This window comes from Dendropsophus ebraccatus, chromosome 6, assembly GCF_027789765.1.
Source record: "Dendropsophus ebraccatus isolate aDenEbr1 chromosome 6, aDenEbr1.pat, whole genome shotgun sequence".
Lineage (NCBI taxonomy): Eukaryota > Metazoa > Chordata > Amphibia > Anura > Hylidae > Dendropsophus > Dendropsophus ebraccatus.
In genome coordinates this window covers 134009125-134035175 of record NC_091459.1, presented here as the reverse complement: position 1 = coordinate 134035175, position 26051 = coordinate 134009125, and the positions used below count along the sequence as shown (strand labels likewise).

Here is a 26051-nt window from a genome sequence, read left to right as displayed (position 1 = left end):
ACACCACAGCCACCTGGATGACCACCACTACCGCCGGTGAGCTGATAACGTGGATGTCTGCCATCACCACCAGCGATCTACAAGCCATCCTGAGCAGCATAAGTGAGAAGCTGGTGTGGGTTGCCACAACCCTCCAGCTACTCACTTTGGTGACCAGCCGCTGCAACAGGTGTGTTTGGCTGATAACTGTGAGTGAGGCGTTATCCTGGATGAACACCACCAGCAGGATGCTGATCGGCGCCCTACGGAGCATCAGACTAATCCTGCGATGCTTCAGCAGCACCGAAGAGCTAAGGAAATGCCTGGCCATCATTTCCAAGGAAGTGCTCGGCGGCTTCCCCACCACCACGAGTACACCACGCTCCGAGGGACATCCCTACCGCCGACAGCGAATTATTTAAAATAATCGGACAACATCATCAGGGGCCTGCAGTGGCTGAACAGTTACATCAGAGAGCAGCCCAGCTGGAAGATTACCACAAACCTGCAGAGACCAAATTCCACCACCATCAACCTGCAGCGTAGCAACTCCAGCACCATCGAAATGCAGAGTCCAAACAACACCATTGGAGACCTGCACAACTGGAATATGACCACCTGTGACCTCATTTCCATCACCAGCCATCTCCAAAGTGCAGCAACCACCTTCACTGACCTGCTTAGCTGGATATCCACCACAAGCCGCCTGCTGAGCTGAACTTTCACTAATAGTGACCTGCTGACCTGGATCACAGCTGCTGTAGAGCCAGTGAGTGTGATCACCACTGCCTGTGATTTCATCACCTGGATCTGCAGCACAAGAGATCTAATCATCTGGACCACCACCCTCACCAGCTTCCTGGAGATCTGGATGACCACAGCCACCTGGATCACCACTACTACTACGGTGAGCGGATCACGTGGATTTCCACCATCAGCATCAGCGATCTGCAAGCAATCACAGCGAGTGCGACATTGTCCTGGACTACAACCACCAGCAGGATGCTGATCGGCTTCCTACAGAGCATCAGACTGATCCTGCGATGTTTCACCAGTACCGAGGAGCTGAGGAAATGCCTGGCCATGATCTCCAAGAAAGTGCTCAGCGACTTCCCCGCCGCCACCACCACAGCACGCTCCGAGGGACATCCCGACCGCCGACAGCGAATGATTTAAAAACTTAAATAAATGTGGTTTTTTTTGCAAAAAATGTGTTCTTCTTGTTAAGAAAATAGACATAGGGGGAATTTATTATAAACCAGAATTTTATATGTCACTATACATTGGAGCAAGGCGTCCAAGGGTGTAAGTGTGTAAAAATTATAATGTGGGACACTAAAAACTCCATACACCACCTCTCTTACACTGTACCTGTCAGCTCTGCCCCCCCAAAGATGGCCGCTCTGCCGTACTCACCGTTATTGTGTGAGGTGAGGAGGAAAGGGGAACTACAACCATGGTGGACGGCACACAGGAGCGCCCCCTGCTGGTCACTCTCCTCCAGCTCTTCTCTCTGCCACTGGCTGTAGGACTATACGCTGCCAAGACAAAAACACCCGTTGGGGTCTCGGTAGATTTATCACACAGCGTCCTTGTTTCCAGATAGTAACCAATCACAGCTCAGCTTTCACGTATTATTTGCCCTGGTAAAGTGAAAGGGGAGCTGTGATTGGTTGCTATGGGCTACTAAGGGAAATGTATTGTGCTGTTTTATAGCAAGAGGCCCATAGCAACCAATCACAGTTCAGCTTTCACATATTATTTGCCCTGGTAAAGTGAAAGGGGAGCTGTGGTTGGTTGCTACAGGCTCCTAAGGGAAATGTATTGTGCTGTTTTATAGCAAGAGACCCATAACAACCAATCACAGCTCAGCTTTCATTTCTCACATTGCTCTGGGAACATGAAAGCTGAGCTGTGATTGGTTGCTATGGGCTTACAATTAGAAAGCTTAAAGAGGACCTGTAACCCACCGTGTCGGGGTGACAGGCTCCCGACCCCCTGTTAGATCCCCCTATACTCACCTGATCCCGCCGGGTCTCGCTTCCTGATCTGGTCGGGTCACGGAGATATCAGCTCCCGAAGCCCGGCGCGCGCGCTCACAGGAGAGTCCGATGCCCATAGAGAATGATGGAGCATCGGACTCCCCATTCATTCTCTATGAGCATCGGACTCTCCTGTGAGCGCGCGCGCCGGGCTTAGGGAGCTGATATCTCCGTGACCCGACTGGATCAAGAAGCGGGACCCGGCGGGATCAGGTGAGTATAGGGGGCTGTAACGGGGGGTCAGGAGCCTGTCACCCCAGCACGAGGGGTGACCTCCTTTTTTTTTTGTAAACTGTTTATTTATAAGATTTTTCCATTATTATAAAAATAACAAGACCACCAGGGTATCTCGAGCACATACCAATACATTGCAGCAGTATACATCCACACCATTTTAAAACAGCCACCTGCGAAAGTTCCACAGTGATAGGGTTCCTCAGTGTTTCCAAGAAGATTGGAACTGGAAGAGACGCAGGGCCTTGTGTAGGAAGATTGCACATCAAATTCTAGCATACAATAAGTATAGCATGGTATCCAATCGGCATGTCTCGAGTAGGCCTCAACTATGAACATTAAACTGTAACCAAACACACAAAACCAAAAAACTTGGGGTAACACATTAGGGTGGGGGGAAGGGGTCTAGTGTACAGAGCGTCCCATGGATCCCAGATCTGGTTAAATTTCTCGACTGTGTTTTTGTTGAGGACAGAGAGGTACTCCATTCTCCTTACATCCAGCAGCTTATTTATAAATGCCTGTCGTGGGGAGGATGCCGTGGACCTCCAGGCTGCCGCTATGACACACTTTGCTGCAGTCAAAATATGTAACAGAAGCCGAGAGAAGTTTTTACCAAGGGTCTTAGGGGGGATGTTCAAGAGATATATATACCGACGGGTCAAGCGGGATGTCTGTCCCAAGTACAGCTCGAACCACCTCTATTACCTCCCTCCAGTAATGTTGTAACCTCTGGCGTTCCCAAAAGACATGGAACAGGGTACCTCTCTGCGTCTCACATCGCCAACAAGTGTCTGGGATTTCCCTTGAGGTAGGTCCTTGATGACCTCCGTCAATTCCTCTAACGTGAAGGGGGCGTTAAGCACCTGCAGGTCCGCAGTCTGAAGCCTGGGTAAGTGACAGGAGTCCAGAAAGGAGGTCAGTCTCTGGGAACGTAATGTCGGGTCATCGGGAAGGAAAGAGAGGAGAGAGTATAGCTTACTGTAATAGTTAGCAAAGAGCAAAGCTATGCGCTTCGGGTCATATTCCAGGGTCCCCTTTTCATCCTTGAGTGCGTAGGGATTTGCCGAGGCCGCATTATCCCTGACTTGGGAGGCCAACAATGAATGGGCCTTATTGGCCTTCTCATAGTAAGTATGTTTAGTATATTGTAGGAGGCGATCAATTTTAAGAACAGCCAAATCCTTCAGTGCAGTACGGGCCTCCACTAATTGGTGGAGGATCCGTACCGACGGAGAGGACGGGGTGACCTCCTTTAAGTGTACAAACACACACAGCGTATACGCAGCAGATGCGCAGCAGATTTGATACTGTGTTCAGTTATTCAGATCTAATCTGCTGCGTATCTTCTGCGCATACGGTGTGTGTGTTTGTACCCTAAAGAGAACCTATCATATTACAGCGCCCCCCACGCAGTGCAGGATACAGGCACAGAAAGCAGCTTCCCTGTGCTGCATCCTCAGCTCACAGCCGGCCCGCAGAGGAAGGGATTCATTGCTTTAACCCTTCATGTTGCTCTAATAGCTCCTCCCACCACTGGCCCAGTACAACAGATCTGCTTATTAGTTTATGCAGTAAAAAGATCTGGAATCGTTGCGGTGCGGCTGATCCATAGGTACGCAGCACTTATACTTTCTCTTTCAGCTCACAGGCGGCCCAAAGAGGAAGGGTTAAAGCAATGACTTCCCTCCTCTGCAGGCGGCTGACAGATGAGGCGACAGGCACAGGGGAGCTGCTTATTGTACCCTGTGCCTGTATCCTGCACTGCATCCCTCCCAGCAAGGAGGGGGGGCACTTAATCCCCCCTTCCCTGCTGTTATAGGTGTACTGTGAGATCAGTCTGGCCCCCAGGCGGTTAATTGGGGATCCAAAGTATCCTAGCTTAACCCCCTGGTGGCTAGATTTTTCAGTATGTCACCCAAAAGGTTAAAGAAAAATTCCATCCACCCCCCTAAAAAATAAAAACTACTTGCACATTCTGGCTATGTTCACACTACGTATATTTGAGGCTGTATTTGGTCCTCAAGTCAGATTCTCATAGCAACCAAAACCAGGAGTGGATTGAAAACACAGAAAGGCTCTGTTCACATAATGTTGTAATTGAGTGGATGGCCATCATTTAATGGCAAATATTTGCTGTTATTTTAAAACAACAGCTGTTATATTGAAATAATGGCCGTTATTTACCGTTATATGACGGCCATCCACTCAGTTTCAACATTGTGTGAACAGATCCTTTCTGTGTTTTCAATCCACTCCTGGTTTTGGTTGCTATGAGGCCTGAAATATACAGCCTCAAATATACGTAGTGTGAACCCCCCCCCCCCCCCCCCCCCCGGGTGCGTTCACACCTACAGGATCTGCAGCTGATTTTCTGCAGCAGATTTCAGTTAAATAACTGGGAGGGTAGAAGAGTCACTGCGAAGAAGCTTATATACAAGTCACATCATCCCGGTGCTTTCCCTCCTTCCCCCACACTAAGTTCCGGGCTGTTGTGTGTGCAGTGCGGCACACATGACAGATCCCCGATGTGAGCAGAATACAAGTAACCCGGGATCTCCTGGGTGAATAACTGCAGTGGTACAGGATGGAGGAGGGACCTGCATCACCGCTCTGCCAGCCCCGCTCTTCCTGTTGTACACCTCCCATACGCCCCGTACCCGCTCAGGCTGGTGGAGCTTGTGTGGTAGTGTCCTCCTTCCGCGCCTTATGATCAAAATCTACACCTGCTGGAAGCAGGTGTAGATTTCGTATGCCGGTCACAGATTTGAGCGCCCGGCCAACCGGATTCACTAAGAAACGTGCGCCTCTTAATGAATCCTGACGGGGGAAAGGGGGCGGGGCCTAATATAAGACCACCAGCCTCCTCTCCTGACATCCTTTGTGCTGCTGTTACTTCCCCTATAAGATCAGCACACTCCTCTCCTGACATGCTCTGTGCTGCTGGGACCTCCCCTATAAGATCAGCACGCTCCTCTCCTGACATGCTCTGTGCTGCTGTGACCTCCCCTATAACATCAGCACATTCCTCTCCTGACATGCTCTGTGCTGCTGTAACCTCCCCTATAACATCAACACACTTCTCTCCTGACATGCTCTGTGCTGCTGGGACCTCCCCTATAACATCAGCACCCTCCTCTCCTGACATGCTCTGTGCTGCTGTTACCTCCCCTATAACATCAACACACTCCTCTCCTGACATGCTCTGTGCTGCTGGGACCTCTCCTATAACATCAGCACCCTCCTCTCCTGACATCCTCTGTGCTGCTGGGACCCTGTGACCTCCCCTATAAGATCAGCCCCTCCTCCTCTCCTGACATTCTCTGTGCTGCTGTGACCTCCCCTATAAGATCAGCCCCTCCTCCTCTCCTGACATTCTCTGTGCTGCTGTGACCTCTTCTATAAGATAAGCACCCTCCTCTCCTGACATCCTCTGAGACCATGTGACCTCTCCTATAGAATCAGTCCCCTCCTCTCCTGACATCCTCTGTGCTGCTGTGAACTCCCCTGTAAGATCAGCACCCTCCTCTCCTGAAATCCTCTGTGCTCCTGTGACCTTGTGATCTCCCTTCTAAGATCAGCACCCTCCTCTCCTGACATGCTCTGTGCTGCTGTGACCCTGTAATCTCCCATCTAAGATCAGCACCCTTCTCTCCTGACATCCTCTGTGCTGCTGTAAACTCTCCTATAAGACCAGCACCCTCCTCTCCTGACATCCTCTGTGCTGCTGTAAAGTCTCCTATAAGATCAGCACACTCCTCTCCTGACATCCTCTGTGCTGCTGTGACCTGTGACACAGGTTTTTTGCCTGAAATATGGATAGTAGTATCGATATTTCGGTGCATCCCTGGTCCCTCCAAAAGAGGGACACTTGGGAGGTATGGCTTCATGTAATAATCATGTAAAAAATAGAATTAAATGGACAATAAGTCTGAGAATCTTCTTTGATATCAGGTGAAGATGGGATGTTGGCTATTACAGCTGTCTGTGCATTACAGTCTTTCTATACAGAGGCTGAAGGGCCTGTATAAAAAGACTCAAACTCACCGAACTCACCAAATCAACAGCGCCTCTCGCAGCGCATCAACAGCGCCCCCCCCCCCCCCCCCCCGAGGCCCCCCTTCCCCTGAGATGATGTAACATTAGCCAGCACCGACCCTCTGTCCTCCCTCTAGAGCAGGGTGCCGCAGGTTGAGGGGGTACGGCAGGAGGCATCAGGGACCAGGAGAGGACTATGAAGAAGTTATGTGACCAGGCCCTTGTCATCAGAACCATTTTACTTTTATGGGACTCCTATTACGAGAACCGAATTGATGTTAGACGCTGGACTCTGATTATTGGAGCTGTGTTCATAATTGTTTATCCAACATATTCTCGAAGATTTCTTGATAAGCTGTTGCCTGACTGTAGTGCCTTACGTAGTTATCCATTGTTATATTATTATTGTTTATTCATTTTTTTGTATATGGATGTACTACTTGTGGTCGCATGTGGAGGAGAGTCGCTGTAGGTCCGCTGTGCTTGTGGAGGTATACACATCTATTATATATACAAATAATTCTTTTTGATTCTATTGGATCTTCTGTTCTACCCTTTGGATATGAGCACCGCTACTTAAAGGGGTAGTGCACCCAAAAATGTTTTCTTTCAAATCAACTGCTGCCATGAAGTGCCAGAGATTTGTAATTTACTTCTATTAAAAAATCTCAAGCCTTCCAGTACTTATCAGCTGCTGTATGCCCAGCAGGAGTGGTATTATTTCCAGCCTGGAGAGCAGGAGAGGTTTTCTATGGGGATTTGCTCCTGCTTTGGACAGTTCCTGACATGGACAGAGGAGGCAACAGAGAGCACTGTGTCAGACAGGAAAGAAAACACCACTTCCTGCTGGACACACAGCAGCTGATAAGTACTGGAAGGCTTGAGATTTTTTTAATAGAAGTAAATTACAAATCTCTGACACTTCATGGCAGCAGTTGATTTGAAAGAAAAAATTTTTTGGCGCACTACCCCTTTAAACTTAATTTCTTGGAAGAAATGCGTGTATGTGGTGTCATCTCCGTGTGTTTAAGATATAACAAATGCCTACAATGTATGGATTTTTTTTGCAGGTGATGACTGCTTAAAAATTATACTTACGAATGTATATGGGTTGTTCAATTTATCATGAGGACGTAGTATTTGGCCATAAACTCTACCATTATGATACTATGAAATATTTATGTGGGGACAGTTTTGTGTAGCACAGTGATTAGTATATAAGCGCCGATCACCGCCGTTGCAGTATTTTGGGGACTATACACCTTATTAGTACATGGTGAATTACCTCCCTACAGGACAACCAAGTCCTGTGGGGTTGATACCACGTATGCGTATGGACTTCTTGCTTCAGCTTTAGATCTTGGTGCTGCTACTTTACTGACTAAATTTCTTGACGTGAACAAGGTTATTGTGCGTGGCGTTCTATTACTTTGTTATGAACATATATGTCATTTTTAGGGGTTAAATGAGAGGTAATTCATTGCAGCATATGTGGCGCATGTCTTGGTCCGGAACTACGCGGCCATCTTTATCACTGGTGGAACGCTGAGTGTGATGGTACGCGGTCGACGCATGCGCAGTACTTCGGTGAAGCGAGGCCATCTTTGATATGGGGAAGACTATCTGAAGGTAGCGCATGCGTAGAACTAATGTGTGCACGCCGTGAACGCCGTTTTGTGTGTGTGTGTGTCCATGAACGTGCGGCTTGTGACTCTCCTCCACATGTAAGTTATATATTTTTTCTCATGTGTACAGTATTGATGATGATTACTTATGGATATATAAGCAACCCTATACAACCAGAGCGTACCCCTGATGAAGTTCCGGGTTCGGGACGTAACGTGTAGGGTGCTTTGGACCCCACTCAGCAGACCACACTCCATGGGGTGACACCAGAGTTTATGTACCTTGGTTTCGTTAACCTTTTGACTTATTTACTTCTTTCATAAGCGTATACTATATATGCACATTGTGTATTGCACTTTGTTGATTACAGACACTTGCACTTTGGTAATTATGAGTCATTGGTTTCCTTTGTGACTTTTGTATCATTTGTTATTTATTTGTGGAGTGTGTGTTCGTATATCTTGGAACTGAGTGTGCGGAGGTAGGGACCCCATGTATTGGTTTAGGGTTCCTCCTGGATATTTCTTTGGGTATTTTCAGTGTTTTTAATGTTTTTGGGTTTGGGTAGGGTTGTTTTCTGTATGTACTAATATATTAATAAAGATGATGTTTATATATTTTTGAACATATAGTTGTGTGCCTGGTGATTTATGACATACACTTTCTCTTTTTTATATGCAATTGTGGCTTGTTTGGTATGTCACACCATGAGCACCAGTGATTTGGCTGTGCATGACCCCATCTCTGTGATATTGACCAGGAGAGGACGTTCATTTAAAAAATCAAGCCAGGGCTGAGCAGTTAGAGCACTGTCGGCTCCTGTCACACGGAGCCGACAGTGTAGTGTGTGGTGAAGTAAAGGGCTCTGTGAGAAAGCGCTGCGGCTGCCCAACTTACTGCCTGCTAACTTTCTTCTAAACCTGTGCCCAACGTAAATCAGACACGCGACTGTGTGTGGGCAGATTCGGCATTATCTGTAGCACAGGCCGTGCTTCCCCATCTGTGTGGTGACCTCTGCACAGCCTGTGTGCGTCTCCCTGTGCAGCGTCCTCTCCATGCCTATATGTGTCCCTGCTGGTAAGCCTGTCTATGTCCTCTCTCTCCTGTCTGTCCGTCTGTCTTTTTATCTCCTATCTATCTATCTATGTATCTATGTATCTCCTATCTATCCAGTGGCGTAGCGGGCGTGGTCGCTGCCGCGACCGGGCCCGCCAGGGAAGGGGGCCCACGGCCCCCCTCCCCACCCCTCTCCCAGGCCCCCGGCCGATGCTCTGCTACCTGGGGGTGTCCCCGGGATTTCCCGGCAGCACACGCACCAGGGAGCGGTGTACGCTGGGGCAATTACTTCCGGGTCAGGGAGCACGTCACTCCCCGTGCCGGAAGTAACATCCTCGGCCTACACAGCTCCCTGGTGCGTGTGCTGCCGGGCAATTCCAGGGACACCCCCAGGGAGCGGAGCATCAGCCGGGGGCCAGTCCAACTACAGAAGACCACAGAAGAAGAAATGAGAGAAGGGAGCTGCGACGGGGGAACGAGGTGTTTGGTGAGCTTTTTTTTTCTTTTTTTTTTTAATCTGCTTGACAAGAGGGGAATGTATAAGGGGACAACACAGTGGGGGCTGAGTACAGGGCAGTTTCTAGGCCATTTTGGCAACAGGGCGACTCTGAGAAAAGCGCCCCCCCCCCCCCCACACCTCCTATTAATGGGGGGGCCGCTATCAATCACTGCTGAGTGAGGTGCGAGGTCTGGGTGGGACACACACTGCAGAGCGCCCCTATATGGAACATGTGTCCTGGACTCCTGGGAGGGCTGATACTGGGGGACACCTACCGAAGGAACCAGTGAGAAGAGACACCACAGCTTCATTAAATAACAACTACAACTCTCAGAATGCCTTACACTTATGAAGCTCTCAGGGTATGCTGGAAGTTATAGCTTGTGAGATGACAACACCTTGAGGTGTCTGTTCATTTTTACTTCAACTTCCAGTATATTCTGAGGGCTGTGGACTGTCAGTACATGCTGGGAGTTGTAGTGTTTGCAGCTGTTGTAGTTGGAGGCGCATTTGTTCCGGAGCAGGCCCCTCTGAATTTACTAAGGCTGGGTTCACACTACTTTTTTGCGATGTTTTTCCAAAAAACGGATAAAAAAATGTATGGAAAAATGGATGCTCGTGTGCATTTGTTCTGATCTGTTTTTCCATTGACTTCTGTTTTTTTAACATACACAAAGACACAGTAGACTGAATTTTTGTGTACGTTAAAAAAAAAAAAAAGGATGCGTTCTGATATGACTGACAGGAAAAGAGGCTTCTAACCGACCTATTTTCCTGTCAGTCATCCTGCAGAGCTCACAGACAGGCAGAGGGCCATGACTAGTCACAGCCCAGGTGACTAGTTCCTGGCTCTCTGCTTGTTTCATGCGCCAAAATATTAGACCGTTTCAGCACCTAAATTTCTACAGAAGACATAGAACACAGGGTAAGGAAGCATTTTGGCATCTTCCGGGCACCGCTAGTAGCATTACCGGGAAAATCTAAGTTAATGATTTGCTTTATCTTTTACAAGTATATGGCACTATACATTCTTCCAGAGGAATGAAAATCCGCCTCAGGAATGGAAGAATGGAAGAATGGAGCGCCATAGACTGTAATAGAAATCAGTATAGCAGCAGATTTCACTGTGATACTCCCAGCGTGAAATTTACTGCAAATGCGGTATGTGTGGATGTACCCTTATAAACCTATGGTAAGTTTGAACCTGAACCAGAATCGGATGCTGTAGCTTTATCTTTTTTCTTTTCCAGGCTGCGTTATCAACAGCTGCACCATGCGGGTCTGGTTCTGGACCTTACTGTAAGGGTAGCTTCACACTTACCGGATTCGCAGCAGATTTCATGCTGTGAGTTGTGGGTATGTAACCCCATTGCAAATCACACTTCCAAACTCGCAGCGTGAGATCTGCTGCGAATCCGGTAAGTGTGAAGCTACCCTAAGTTGTCTCATCTGTAGTGTATATACAGACAGATCAATAGATATGTATTTACATACAATTATATATATATATATACTTGTATACTACACAGTATGGACATCACACATACATAGAACACAAACAGCACACTATACATTACATGGGATATCACACACACACAGCACACTATACATTACATGGGATATCACACACAGCACACTATACATTACATAGGATATCACACACAGCACACTATACATTACATAGGATATCACACACAGCACACTATACATTACATAGGATATCACACACAGCACACTATACATTACATAGGATATCACACACACACAGCACACTATACATTACATAGGATATCACACACACACAGCACACTATACATTACATAGGATATCACACACAGCACACTATACATTACATAGGATATCACACACAGCACACTATACATTACATAGGATATCACACACACAGCACACTATACATTACATAGGATATCACACACAGCACACTATACATTACATAGGATATCACACACAGCACACTATACATTACATAGGATATCACACACAGCACACTATACATTACATAGGATATCACACACATCACACTATACATTACATAGGATATCACACACAGCACACTATACATTACATAGGATATCACACACACACAGCACACTATACATTACATAGGATATCACACACACACAGCACACTATACATTACATAGGATATCACACACACACACACAACACACTATACATTACATAGGATATCACACACAGCACACTATACATTACATAGGATATCACACACACAGCACACTATACATTACATAGGATATCACACAGCACACTATACATTACATAGGATATCACACACAGCACACTATACATTACATAGGATATCACACACAGCACACTATACATTACATAGGATATCACACACAGCACACTATACATTACATAGGATATCACACACAGCACACTATACATTACATAGGATATCACACACAGCACACTATACATTACATAGGATATCACACACACACAGCACACTATACATTACATGGGATATCACACACAGCACACTATACATTACATAGGATATCACACACAGCACACTATACATTACATAGGATATCACACACAGCACACTATACATTACATAGGATATCACACACAGCACACTATACATTACATAGGATATCACACACAGCACACTATACATTACATAGGATATCACACACAGCACACTATACATTACATAGGATATCACACACAGCACACTATACATTATAGGATATCACACACAGCACACTATACATTACATAGAATATCACACACAGCACACTATACATTACATAGGATATCACACACACACAGCACACTATACATTACATGGGATATCACACACAGCACACTATACATTACATAGGATATCACACACAGCACACTATACATTACATAGGATATCACACACAGCACACTATACATTACATAGGATATCACACACAGCACACTATACATTACATAGGATATCACACACACAGCACACTATACATTACATAGGATATCACACACAGCACACTATACATTACATAGGATATCCCACACAGCACACTATACATTACATAGGATATCACACACAGCACACTATACATTACATAGGATATCACACACAGCACACTATACATTACATAGGATATCACACACAGCACACTATACATTACATAGGATATCACACACAGCACACTATACATTACATAGGATATCACACACAGCACACTATACATTACATAGGATATCACACACAGCACACTATACATTATAGGATATCACACACAGCACACTATACATTACATAGAATATCACACACAGCACACTATACATTACATAGGATATCACACACACAGCACACTATACATTACATAGGATATCACACACACACAACACACTATACATTACATAGGATATCACACACAGCACACTATACATTACATAGGATATCACACACACAGCACACTATACATTACATAGGATATCACACACAGCACACTATACATTACATAGGATATCACACACAGCACACTATACATTACATAGGATATCACACACAGCACACTATACATTATAGGATATCACACACACAGCACACTATACATTACATAGGATATCACACACAGCACACTATACATTACATAGGATATCACACACAGCACACTATACATTACATAGGATATCACACACAGCACACTATACATTACATAGGATATCACACACACAGCACACTATACATTACATAGGATATCACACACAGCACACTATACATTACATAGGATATCACACATACCTTTGCACATTTACACACAAATATAGTGGAGTAGTTTTTTGTAGCTGGGTGCAGTCTAGGAAGGGTTAAATCACCAGGCACAGGTCCTATGCTAATAACCCTCCCCCACCCCCTCCTCCTGACTGAAGCTGCAGAGTCTTGAGAGCTAAGGGGAAAGGATGAAAGTTAGAGGGAAGATGAGAAAGCATAGACTGTGGGGTATGAAGCTGCCCCCCCACCCAACAATCACATACACCCCAACACTGCTGATCCCCCACAGTGACCCCCCCTCTCCCCCTACAGACAGACAGCAGCACTTACATAGACGCTCTCCTCAGCTGTGTCCAGGCCGGGTCGGGGGAGGAGACGTTCTCAGACTGGAGCTGCTGCCTGTGCTGGATCATCAGCAGAGCCGCAGGGGGGAACATGGGGGAGTATGGGGGAGTCCCTGCTGCCTCCTCTATCCTCTTCCCTCTGGTCACAGGCCACAAAGGAGCCCCCAGGAGCCAGGTACTGTGTGTGGGGGCGCTCCAAAGTCCGAGCCTTGTGCAGAACATCACTGATGCTGTGTGGTGAGGGAGGGCGCCCCCTAGCTGTCAGCGCCCCGTGCACTGGCCCGGCCTGCACGGTGCTAGACACGGCCCTGGCTGAGTATACAAAAGGTAACAGCACTAACAGCCAAAAGGGCAAAAAAGATAATAAAAATTAGAGTAGTGCACGCCTCACCAGATTGAACTCAAAAAATCCGGACTCCAAACAATATAGTAAACGGAGACAGCACTTAGGTGAAGGTGAAAAAAATCGTGGCTTTATTCACACCCCTGCGACGTTTCGGCTATACACACTAGAGAAAGGCTTGAGAAAGGCTAGTGTGTATAGCCGAAACGTCGCAGGGGTGTGAATAAAGCCACGATTTTTTTCACCTTCACCTAAGTGCTGTCTCCGTTTACTATATTGAACACAGTGGGGGCATCTATATGGGGGGCAACATAAGGGAGGCATGTATAAGGGCACAGCACAGGGAGGGCATCTACAAGGGGGGTATCTATATGGGGGCATGTGTAAGGGGAAAACACAGGGGGGGGGGCAACATAAGGGGGACAACACGAGGGGGGCATCTATAAGGGGACAACACAGGGGGTCACCACAGGGGCCCTCTATGGGGGGCAACATAAGGGGGGCATCTATAAGAGGGGCAGAGGGGGACAACAAAAAGGGCATCTGTAAGGGGTGCTACACAAAGGGGGCCATCTATAAAAGGGAATACAAGAGATGGGCAGTCTGTAAGGGACACTACACAGAGGGGGGCATCTATAAGGGGGACTACACTGAGAGGGGCTCACAAGGAGATGCACATGGGGCCATCTCTACACAGAGGGGCACATATACTGTAAGGGGGTCACATAGAGTCAGCCTACCCACTAAATGAGGGTGTAAAGGGGCCAATACAGATTTGCAGTGTGTAGAGAGATGAGGATGGTGATAGAGTGAGGAGACTAATATGTCTGTCTGGCAGATTCTGTGGATTCGTGGCTCTGAGAAGTTCTCATAACGGCCCAGGACAGATGGAGAAGATGAGGAAAAGGAAAGAACTCCGATCAGAGAAGACGTCCCCTGTGAGTCACCTGATATACTGTAACTGCACTGTGATGTATATGGTGTATAGACCCTGTGTAGAGCTGGGGCCACCTCTATATGACTGGATGAGGTGATGGTGATCTGTGTACAGTGGTTGTTGTTCATTAGCAGCAGTGACATTAGTCAGTATGTGGCAGTGTTAGTCAGTATGTGATGGGATTATTTGTTACTTGTAATCTGGTACAGTATATTATTGGATTCAGTATACAGGTTGTGGTCAGTAACAATATTGTGGTGATGGTTGTGGTGGCAATATTTGCCCCTTGTATACTGGTTGGTATTATTGGTCAGTATACAGGATTTGGTCTGTAACAGTATGGCGGTAATATGTATGGTGATATTTCCGTCCTATATACTGGTATTATTGGTAATATTGGTCTTGATATATCTATCTCCTATCTATCTATCTATCTATCTATCTCCTATCTATCTATCTCCTATCTATCTATCTCCTATCTATCTATCTATCTATCTATCTATCTATCTATCTATCTATCTATCTATATCTATCGCATCGCTTGATCATGGAAGGGGGGGCCCAAGTTGAACTCTTGCACCAGGGCCCAAGGGACATTAGCTACGCCCCTGTATCTATCTGTCTGTCTGTCTGTCTGTCTATCTATCTATCTATCTATCTATCTATCTATCTATCTATGTATCTAGCATGTCTTGCTACATGGGGCAAATCTGGATGCAGGGGGCATACCTGAGTATAAGGGCATATGTGTCTGCAGTGGACCTACCTGACTATTAGGGGACAGCAGGGAACATTATTATTTTATGGGGGTACAGCAGGAGATCATACGTACAGGGGGAAACCCACACACCTACTTACGCGTGGTGACCCCAAACAGTGCAATTTCTACTGTATGAGACCCTATACAAGGGAAAAGGGAAGGAAGTTGAAAGAAAAGTGTAAGGGGGGGGGGGGGGGGGGGGGGGGGGGGAATGAGGGCGCTTTTGTCAGGATTCGTCCTGTTGCCAAAATGGCCTAGAAACTGCCCTGACACTTTTCTATCATAGACGGCAGCAGTTCACAAAACCTGCTGTGTAGGACATGATGTGACACACAGCAACTCAGATGGAGTTTCCTACTTCAGGACCTAAATCCACATTATCTTCAGGATTCCCGGGATCGGTAGCGTCTCAGCAGTCAGACCCCCCCCCCCCCCTTCTGCAATCAAACCTATAGGGCAGGGATGGGCTAACGTTGGCCCTCCAGCTGTTGCATGACTACAAATCCCATCATGCCTGGCTTTGGCTGTCCAGGAATGATGGGAATTGTAGTTGTGCAACAGCTGGAGGGCTGAAGGTTCCCCATCTCCACCTTAGGGGACCAATCTCACTAGGAGGTAGGATGGACGCTTTAAAGGGATAGTTTACCCCCAAAAAAGCAAAAAAAACCTTTCCTATCAACTGGTCCCAGCAACTGCCAGAGATTTGTAATCATCTTCAATTAAAAAAAAACTCCAGTCTTCCAGTACTTATCAGCTACTGCATGTGCCTCAGGAAGTGGTGTATACTTTCCAGTCTGGCGAGCAGAAAAGGTTTCCTATAGGGATTTGCTGCTGCTCTGTGCAGTTCCTGACATGGACAGAGATGGCAGCAGAGAGCACTGTGTCAGACTGGAACAAACACCACTTCCTGCAGGGCATACATCAGCTGATAAGTACTGGAAGACTTGAGATTTTTATAAAAAGTAAATTACAAATTTCTGGCATCAGCTGATTTGAAAGATATTTTTTTTTGTGAACAAACCTTTTAGGAAAACCATATAATGTATATGTAAACCCAACAGTGGCCTAAGGGGTTAACATGAATAAATAAATGTTCTCCAACCTGTCTCCAGCTTTTGTAAAACTACAACTCCCATCATGCCCTGATAGCCTTAGGTTTTCCTTTAGAGTTTAACCCTTTCAGGACTGAAGAAGGCTGTTTGGATATTGTGGGTAGTTCTGCAACCTCTGGGGAGCTCTAGGTTGGGATCACTTACGTATCCCTGTTATGGCTATGTTCACACACAGGATTTCTGGACAATATTTGGCAACCAAAACCAGGAGTGGATTAAAAACACAGAAAGGCTATGTTCACACACTGCTGAAATTGAGTGGATGGCCGCCATTTAAGGACAAATAATTTTTATTTAATATAAAAACGTCCGTTATCTGCCATTAAATGGCGGCCATCCACTCCATTTCAGCAGTGTGTGAACAGAGCCTTTCTGTGTTTTCAATCCACTCCTGGTTTTGGTTGCAAAATACTGTCCAAAAATACTGAGCAAAAATACAGGTGTATCCTCAACATCAAGAGTCAAAAGCTGATGGGTGGGAGTCTGACCACTAGGACCACCACCAATTCCAAGAACACAAGTCTCTTGACCACTGAGAGAATAAAGTGCAGCCAGCTTATGTGGTCAGTAGAGATGAGCACCGCTGGAGCATGCTCGGGTCCCATCATCCGGCATCTGATTACCAGAGGCTAAAGAAGTTGGATGCCGCCCTAGGGAGTCCTGGAAAACATAGATATAACCTATGGTCTAGGGCTGCATCCAATTACTTCTGCCACCAGTAATCAGATGCCCAGTGGTGTAGCTATAGGGGTTGCAGCGGTCGCCATGGAGACCAGGCTGCTCTCTCTCCCTACTCAGATGTATCAGCAACTGAATAGACGGCTGGCAGGAGCCCCATGCTCCCTCTCCTGCCCCCGGGACTCCTGCTCTGTGTAATACATATCTGACATTGTACAGTGGGTGACATGGCTAATAGACTGCAGTGCAATGTGCAACAACCTAAAACAACAACTTCCATCTTGACAACCTGACAACGTGCCCGGGCATGCTCATGACATCACTATGACAAGCAGTGACATCACGTAAGTGACATAATTGGTGATGTCATGCAAGGGCCCTATAAAAGAAGGTGCCGAGCCCCAGATTCTCTGTTCTTAGGGACTCACTAGCGATCACACTGTTGGTATTACCTTGCTTTCTGCCTGTGTATACTGACAGTTATTTCTAGTGTTTTTTCGTCAATCCATGGAGAGAGAGGAGAGGATTGAGAGGGAGCTTGCCATTTTTGGCAACCTCCTTTACTATTTGGTTCCAATCCTGGTGGGCTGTCTTTCCACCAGACAACCACTCAGCATGATTGAACCCTTCTTCAACCCGCTGAGCTGGGGCAATTCCATCAGCGACCCGCTCAGCTGGGAGAACATCACCATCACAGACCAGACCAGCTGTAAGATTCCCCCCAACCTGCAGAGGCCCAATTACACCACCAGAAACCTGCAGCGTCCAAACACCACCATTGGAGACCTGCCCGACTGTGAGCTCATGTCCATCACCAGTCATGTCCAGAGTGCAGCAACCGCCTTTACTGACCTGCTCAGCTGGTTATCTGCTGTAAGTGATGTGCTCAGCTGGCTATCCACCACCAGCCGTCTGCTGAGCAGGACTTTCAGTAACAGCGCCTTGCTGACCTGGATAACAGCTGCTGTAGAGCGAGTGAGCGTGATCACCACCACCTGTGATTTCGTCAACTGGATCTACAGCACCAGAGACCTGATCGCCTGGACCACCACCCTCACCCGCAGCAGCTTCCTGGAGAGCTGGAACACCACAGCCACCTGGATCACCACCACTACCGCCGGTGAGCTGATAACGTGGATGTCTGCCATCACCACCAGCGATCTACAAGCCATCCTGAGCAGCATAAGTGAGAAGCTGGTGTGGGTTGCCACAACCCTCCAGCTACTCACTTTGGTGACCAGCCGCTGCAACAGGTGTGCTTGGCTGATAACTGTGAGTGAGGCGTTATCCTGGATGAACACCACCAGCAGGATGCTGATCGGCGCCCTACGGAGCATCAGACTAATCCTGCGATGCTTCAGCAGCACCGAGGAGCTAAGGAAATGCCTGGCCATCATTTCCAAGGAAGTGCTCGGCAGCTTCCCCACCACCACCAGTACACCACGCTCCGAGGGACATCCCTACCGCCGACAGCGAATTATTTAAAATAATCGGACAACATAATCAGGGGCCTGCAGTGGCTGAACAGTTACATCAGAGAGCAGCCCAGCTGGAAGATTACCACAAACCTGCAGAGACCAAATTCCACCACCATCAACCTGCAGCGTAGCAACTCCAGCACCATCAAAATGCAGAGCCCAAACAACACCATTGGAGACCTGCCCAACTGGAATATGACCACCTGTGACCTCATTTCCATCACCAGCCATCTCCAAAGTGCAGCAACCACCTTCAATGACCTGCTTAGCTGGATATCCACCACAAGCCGCCTGCTGAGCTGAACTTTCACTAATAGTGACCTGCTGACCTGGATCACAGCTGCTGTAGAGCCAGTGAGTGTGATCACCACCGCCTGTGATTTCATCACCTGGATCTGCAGCACAAGAGATCTGATCATCTGGACCACCACCCTCACCAGCTTCCTGGAGATCTGGATGACCACAGCCACCTGGATCACCACTACTACTGCCGGTGAGCGGATCACGTGGATTTCCACCATCAGCACCAGCGATCTGCAAGCAATCAAAGCGAGTGCGACATTGTCCTGGACTACAACCACCAGCAGGATGCTGATCGGCTTCCTACAGAGCATCAGACTGATCCTGCGATGCTTCACCAGTACCGAGGAGCTGAGGAAATGCCTGGCCATCATCTCCAAGAAAGTGCTCAGCGGCTTCCCCGCCGCCACCACCACAGCACGCTCCGAGGGACATCCCGACCGCCGACAGCAAATGATTCAAAAACTTAAATAAATGTGTTTTTTTTGCAAAAAATGTGTTCTTCTTGTTAAGAAAATAGACATAGGGGGAATTTATTATAAACCAGAATTTTATATGTCACTATACATTGGAGCACGGCGTCCAAGGGTGTAAGTGTGTAATAATGATAATGTGGGACACTAAAAACACCATACACCACCTCTCTTACACTGTACCTGTCAGCTCTGCCCCCCCCCCCCCCCCAAAGATGGCCGCTCTGCCGTACTCACCGTTATTGTGTGAGGTGAGGAGGAAAGGGGAACTACAACCATGGTGGACGGCACACAGGAGCGCCCCCTGCTGGTCACTCTCCTCCAGCTCTTCCCTCTGCCACTGGCTGTAGGACTATACGCTGCCAAGACAAAAACACCCGTTGGGGTCTCGGTAGATTTATCACACAGCGTCCTTGTTTCCAGATAGTAACCAATCACAGCTCAGCTTTCACGTATTATTTGCCCTGGTAAAGTGAAAGGGGAGCTGTGATTGGTTGCTATGGGCTACTAAGGGAAATGCATTGTGCTGTTTTATAGCAAGAGGCCCATAGCAACCAATCACAGTTCAGCTTTCACATATTATTTGCCCTGGTAAAGTGAAAGGGGAGCTGTGATTGGTTGCTACGGGCTACTAAGGGAAATGTATTGTGCTGTTTTATAGCAAGAGACCCATAACAACCAATCACAGCTCAGCTTTCATTTCTCACATTGCTCTGGGAACATGAAAGCTGAGCTGTGATTGGTTGCTATGGGCTTACAATTAGAAAGCTTAAAGAGGACCTGTAACCCACCGTGCCGGGGTGACAGGCTTCCAACCCCCTGTTAGATCCCCCTATACTCACCTGATCCCGCCGGGTCTCGCTTCCTGATCCGGTCGGGTCACGGAGATATCAGCTCCCGAAGCCCGGCGCGCGCGCTCACAGGAGAGTCCGATGCCCATAGAGAATGACGGAGCATCGGACTCCCCATTCATTCTCTATGAGCATCGGACTCTCCTGTGAGCGCGCACGCAAGGCTTCGGGAGCTGATATCTCCGTGACCCGACCGGATCAGGAAGCGGGACCCGGCGGGATCAGGTGAGTATAGGGGGCTGTAACGGGGGGTCAGGAGCCTGTCACCCCAGCACGAGGGGTGAGCTCCTTTTTTTCTTTGTAAACTGTTTATTTATAAGATTTTTCCATTATTATAACAATAACAAGACCACCAGGGTATCTCGAGCACATACCAATACATTGCAGCAGTATACATCCACACCATTTTAAAACAGCCACCTGCGAAAGTTCCACAGTGATAGGGTTCCTCAGTGTTTCCAAGAAGATCGGAACTGGAAGAGACGCAGGGCCTTGTGTAGGAAGATTGCACATCAAATTCTAGCATACAATAAGTATAGCATGGTATCCAATAGGCATGTCTCGAGTAGGCCTCAACTATGAACATTAAACTGTAACCAAACACACAAAACCAAAAAACTTGGAGTAACACATTAGGGTGGGGGGAAGGGGTCTAGTGTACAGAGCGTCCCATGGATCCCAGATCTGGTTAAATTTCTCGACTGTGTTTTTGTTGAGGGCAGAGAGGTACTCCATTCTCCTTACATCCAGCAGCTTATTTATAAATCCCTGTCGTTGGGGGGATGCCGTGGACCTCCAGGCTGCCGCTATGACACACTTTGCTGCAGTCAAAATATGTAACAGAAGCCGAGAGGAGTTTTTACCAAGGGTCTTAGGGGGGATGTTCAAGAGATATACCGACGGGTCAAGCGGGATGTCTGTCCCAAGTACAGCTCGAACCACCTCTTTTACCTCCCTCCAGTAATGTTGTAACCTCTCGCATTCCCAAAAGACATGGAACAGGGTACCTCTCTGCGTCTCACATCGCCAACAAGTGTCTGCCACCTGAGGGAACTGCTTGTGCAATAGGTCTGGGGTATGGTACCAGTGCATCAAAATCTTATACTGATTCTCTTTGTAACTAACACATTGGGATGACTTCGATGCCTGCGACCACACCACCTGCCACACCTCATAAGGCAGCTCTCTGTGTAAGTATGATTCCCATTTGGTCATATAGGAGAATTTGATGGGCTCTGCGTCAGGCGACCGAGTAAGCATGTCATAAATGGATGTGATTAAGCCACTGCTGGAAGCACTTGTCTTGCATAGCCATTCAAATGGGGAGGGTTTGGGGAACCTATCCGTCGGACACACTATCGCCTTATATTGAGCTATAGCTTCATAGAAGCCAAATGCTCGGAGGGGGGAGACAAAATTTTTCCCTGAGTTTCTGGAAGGGGAGGAGAGACCTCTGGAGGGGGTCCACCACATCCGCGTAGTGAAATAATTTTGCTTGCAACCAAGGGCCTATCTCCTCCGCCAGCATACTCAGCGGATAGATGGGTTATATAGGAAAGAGGACAGGAGAGAGTGTGGTGTTTTGAGGGATGATAAAGTGTTTGTCTCCTCCCAGACCCGGATCGTCAGGCGCATGGGACCCAGCAGATCCCTCTCAGTGGTAGGTTGCACAGGGTTACATAGAAGGCTACTAGTGTGATGAGGGGCTAGCCAAAGCCGTTCAAGGAACATCCATTTTGTGTAAGGGAGCAGGGAGGACCATGCTGGTATGCGTCTAAGGTGGACCGCCCAGTAATATTTCTGTAAATCAAGCACCCCGAGCCCTCCTGCAATTGGCGGAGGATCCGTACCGACGGAGAGGACGGGGTGACCTCCTTTTAAGTATACAAACACACACAGCGTATACGCAGCAGATACGCAGCAGATTTGATACTGTGTTCAGTTATTCAGATCTAATCTGCTGCGTATACGCTGTGTGTGTTTGTACCCTAAAGAGAACCTATCACATTACAGCGCCCCCCACGCAGTGCAGGATACAGGCACAGAAAGCTGCATCCTCAGCTCACAGCCGGCCCGCAGAGGAAGGGATTCATTGCTTTAACCCTTCATGTTGCTCTAATAGCTCCTCCCACCACTGGCCCAGTACAACAGATCTGCTTATTAGTTTATGCAGTAAAGAGATCTGGAATCGGTGCGGTGTGGCTGATCCATAGGTACGCAGCTCTTATACTTTCTCTTTCAGCTCACAGGCGGCCCAAAGAGGTAGGGTTAAAGCAATGACTTCCCTCCTCTGCGGGCGGCTGTGAGATGAGGCGACAGGCACAGGGGAGCTGCTTATTGTACCCTGTGCCTGTATCCTGCACTGCATCCCTCCCAGCAAGGAGGGGGGGGGCACTTAATCCCCCCTTCCCTGCTGTTATAGGTGCACTGTGAGATCAGTCTGGCCCCCAGGCGGTTAATTGGGGATGCAAAGTATCCTAGCTTAACCCCCTGGTGGCTAGATTTTTCAGTATGTCACCCAAAAGGTTAAAGAAAAATTCCATCCACCCCCCTAAAAAATAAAAACTACTTGCACATTAAAGGGGTTATCAAGCGCTACAAAAACATGACCACTTTCCCCCTACTGTTGTCTCCAGTTCAGGTGCGGTTTGCAATTATTCCATTTACTTCAATAGAACTGAGTTTCAAAACCCCACCCAATCTGGAGACAACAGTAGGGGGAAAGTGGCCATGTTTTTGTAGCGCTGGATAACCCCTTTAAGGACTCAGTAGTGGCTTCCTTTCTGTCTATTTTATGCCCAGTCTGGCTGCTGTCACCGCCCACCACACACTGATATCTTACAGCTGATTCCTGCAGCTTGTTCTTCCTATTTAAATACTTGTCAGTGCCTACAACTCCCAGCATGCCTCACTACACTCAAGTCTCCCTCCCACTTCAATCTCCACCCACTCTTCGCCCTCTATCCCTAGCTATTCTTACTTCCCTGCCTCCCTGTACCTAGTTGTGGAATAGTGAAGAAATACTACTACTACCATCATGCCTTTTAATTGGCATAAGATGGTGGTTGTAGTTATGCAAACCTGAGAGCCACAGTTTGTAGCTCTGCAAGCTGTGACTTTCCAGTTTGCATAACTTTTACTACCTGTGTACCTGGTACTGATCTGGCAGGTCCACCACTCCGCGGGCACAGCCTTAGTTTAGGACTGGCGTCCAGGGAGTGGGGACACATAAGAAGTTACTGTGTTGCCCATGCTGAATCTCCCCTGAGGCTGCGGTGATGGACACCACAGACAGCCAGGCTCTTCTCCATGTGCTCGGAGGTCTCCTATCCATCACAGGCTCACAGAAATGGAGTGCTGGCTACATGGCTACCAGTAAAGAGGGCCACCACTGCTAGGACAGCCGGGTCAGCAGGAGCCGCATCCTCTTCTTCCAGCAGCGGCTGCACATAGGATAGCAGCTCTGGCGAGAGTAGAGGGAGGGTGGAAGAGTCACCGGGATGAAGCTTATATACAGGTCACATCATCCCGGTGCTTTCCCTCCTTCCCCCACACTAAGTTCCGGGCTGTTGTGTGTGCAGTGCGGCACACATGACAGATCCCCGATGTGAGCAGAATACAAGTAACCCGGGATCTCCTGGGTGAATAACTGCACTGGTACAAGATGGAGGAGGGACCTGCATCGCCGTGCTACCAGCCCCGTTCTTCCTGTCGTACTCCTCCCGTACACCGCGCTCCCCGATGGGAGGGCTGGTGGAGCTTGTGTGGTAGTGTCCTCCTTCCGCGCCTCATGATCAAAATCTACACCTGCTGGAAGCAGGTGTAGATGTCGTATGTCGGTCACAGATTTGAGCGCCCGGCCAACCGGATTCACTAAGAGGCTTGCGCCTCTTAATGAATCCTGATGGGGGAAAGGGGGCGGGGCCTAATAAAAGACCATCACCCTCCTCTCCTGAAATCCTTTGTGCTGCTGTTACTTCCCCTATAAGATCAGCACGCTCCTTTCCTGACATCCTCTCTGCTGCTGGGACCTCCCCTATAAGATCAGCACACTCCTCTCCTGACATGCTCTGTGCTGCTGTGACCTCCCCTATAACATCAGCACACTCCTCTCCTGACATGCTCTGTGCTGCTGTTACCTCCCCTATAACATCAACACACTCCTCTCCTGACATGCTCTGTGCTGCTGGGACCTCTCCTATAACATCAGCACCCTCCTCTCCTGACATCCTCTGTGCTGCTGGGACCCTGTGACCTCCCCTATAAGATCAGCCCCTCCTCCTCTCCTGACATTCTCTGTGCTGCTGTGACCTCTTCTATAAGATAAGCACCCTCCTCTCCTGACATCCTCTGAGACCATGTGACCACTCCTATAGAATCAGTCCCCTCCTCTCCTGACATCCTCTGTGCTGTTGTGACCTCCCCTGTAAGATCAGCACCCTCCTCTCCTGACATCCTCTGTGCTGCTATGACCTTGTGATCTCCCTTCTAAGATCAGCACCCTCCTCTCCTGACATGCTCTGTGCTGCTGTGACCCTGTGACCTCCCCTCTAAGATCAGCACCCTCCTCTCCTGACATCCTCTGTGCTGCTGTGACCCTGTGACCTCTCCTATAAGATCAGCACCTTCCTCTCCTGACATCCTCTGTGCTGCTGTAAACTCTCCTATAAGATCAGCACCCTCCTCTCCTGACATCGTCTGTGCTGCTGTAAAGTCTCCTATAAGATAAGCACCCTCCTCTTCTGACATCCTCTGTGCTGCTGTGACCTCCCCTATAAGATCAGCACCCTCCTCTCCTGACATCCTCTGTGCTGCTGTGACCTGTGACACAGGTTTTTTGCCTGAAATATGGATAGTAGTATCGATATTTCGGTGCATCGTGCATCCCTGGTCCCTCCAAAAGAGGGACACTTGGGAGGTATGGCTTCATGTAATAATCATGTAATAAATAGCATTTAATGGACAATAAGTCTGAGAATCTTCTTTGATATCAGGTGAAGATGGGATGTTGGCTATTACAGCTGTCTGTGCATTACAGTCTTTTTATACAGAGGCTGAAGGGCCAAAGGGGCAATAATACAAGGCCTGGCCTTACTGTATGGGGTGTGATCCTGCTCTATAGACATGTCACTAATACTGTCACATGCAGCCTCACATACCTGTATGTGAGGCCATGCAGCCTCACATACAGCAAACCACCAGGCTCTGTGTATCCTGACCAGGGCCAATTCCAGGACCAGGCAGGCTGGGCACCACACAAACTCACCGAACTCACCAAATCAACAGCGCCTCTCGCAGCGCATCAACAGCGCCCCCCCCCCCCCCCCCCCCCGAGGCCCCCCTTCCCCTGAGATGATGTAACATTAGCCAGCACCGACCCTCTGTCCTCCCTCTAGAGCAGGGTGCCGCAGGTTGAGGGGGTAAGGCAGGAGGCATCAGGGACCAGGAGAGGACTATGAAGAAGTTATGTGACCAGGCCCTTGTCATCAGAACCATTTTACTTTTATGGGACTCCTATTACGAGAGCCGAATTGATGTTAGACGC

At 48.0% G+C, this 26051-nt stretch overlaps 1 long non-coding RNA gene across 1 annotated transcript in view; it reads right to left on the bottom strand.

Annotated features, from left to right (window-relative positions):
• Positions 1-20111, bottom strand: part of LOC138794468 (uncharacterized) — a 105896-nt gene extending 85785 nt beyond the window's left edge. Inside the window, exons 1-2 of the long non-coding RNA XR_011363450.1 lie at positions 19893-20111; positions 1396-1517 (exon numbers count right to left, since the gene is read on the bottom strand). This is a non-coding gene — a long non-coding RNA (uncharacterized lncRNA). The remainder of the gene's footprint in view (positions 1-1395; positions 1518-19892) is intronic.
• Positions 20112-26051: the final 5940 nt, after the last annotated feature.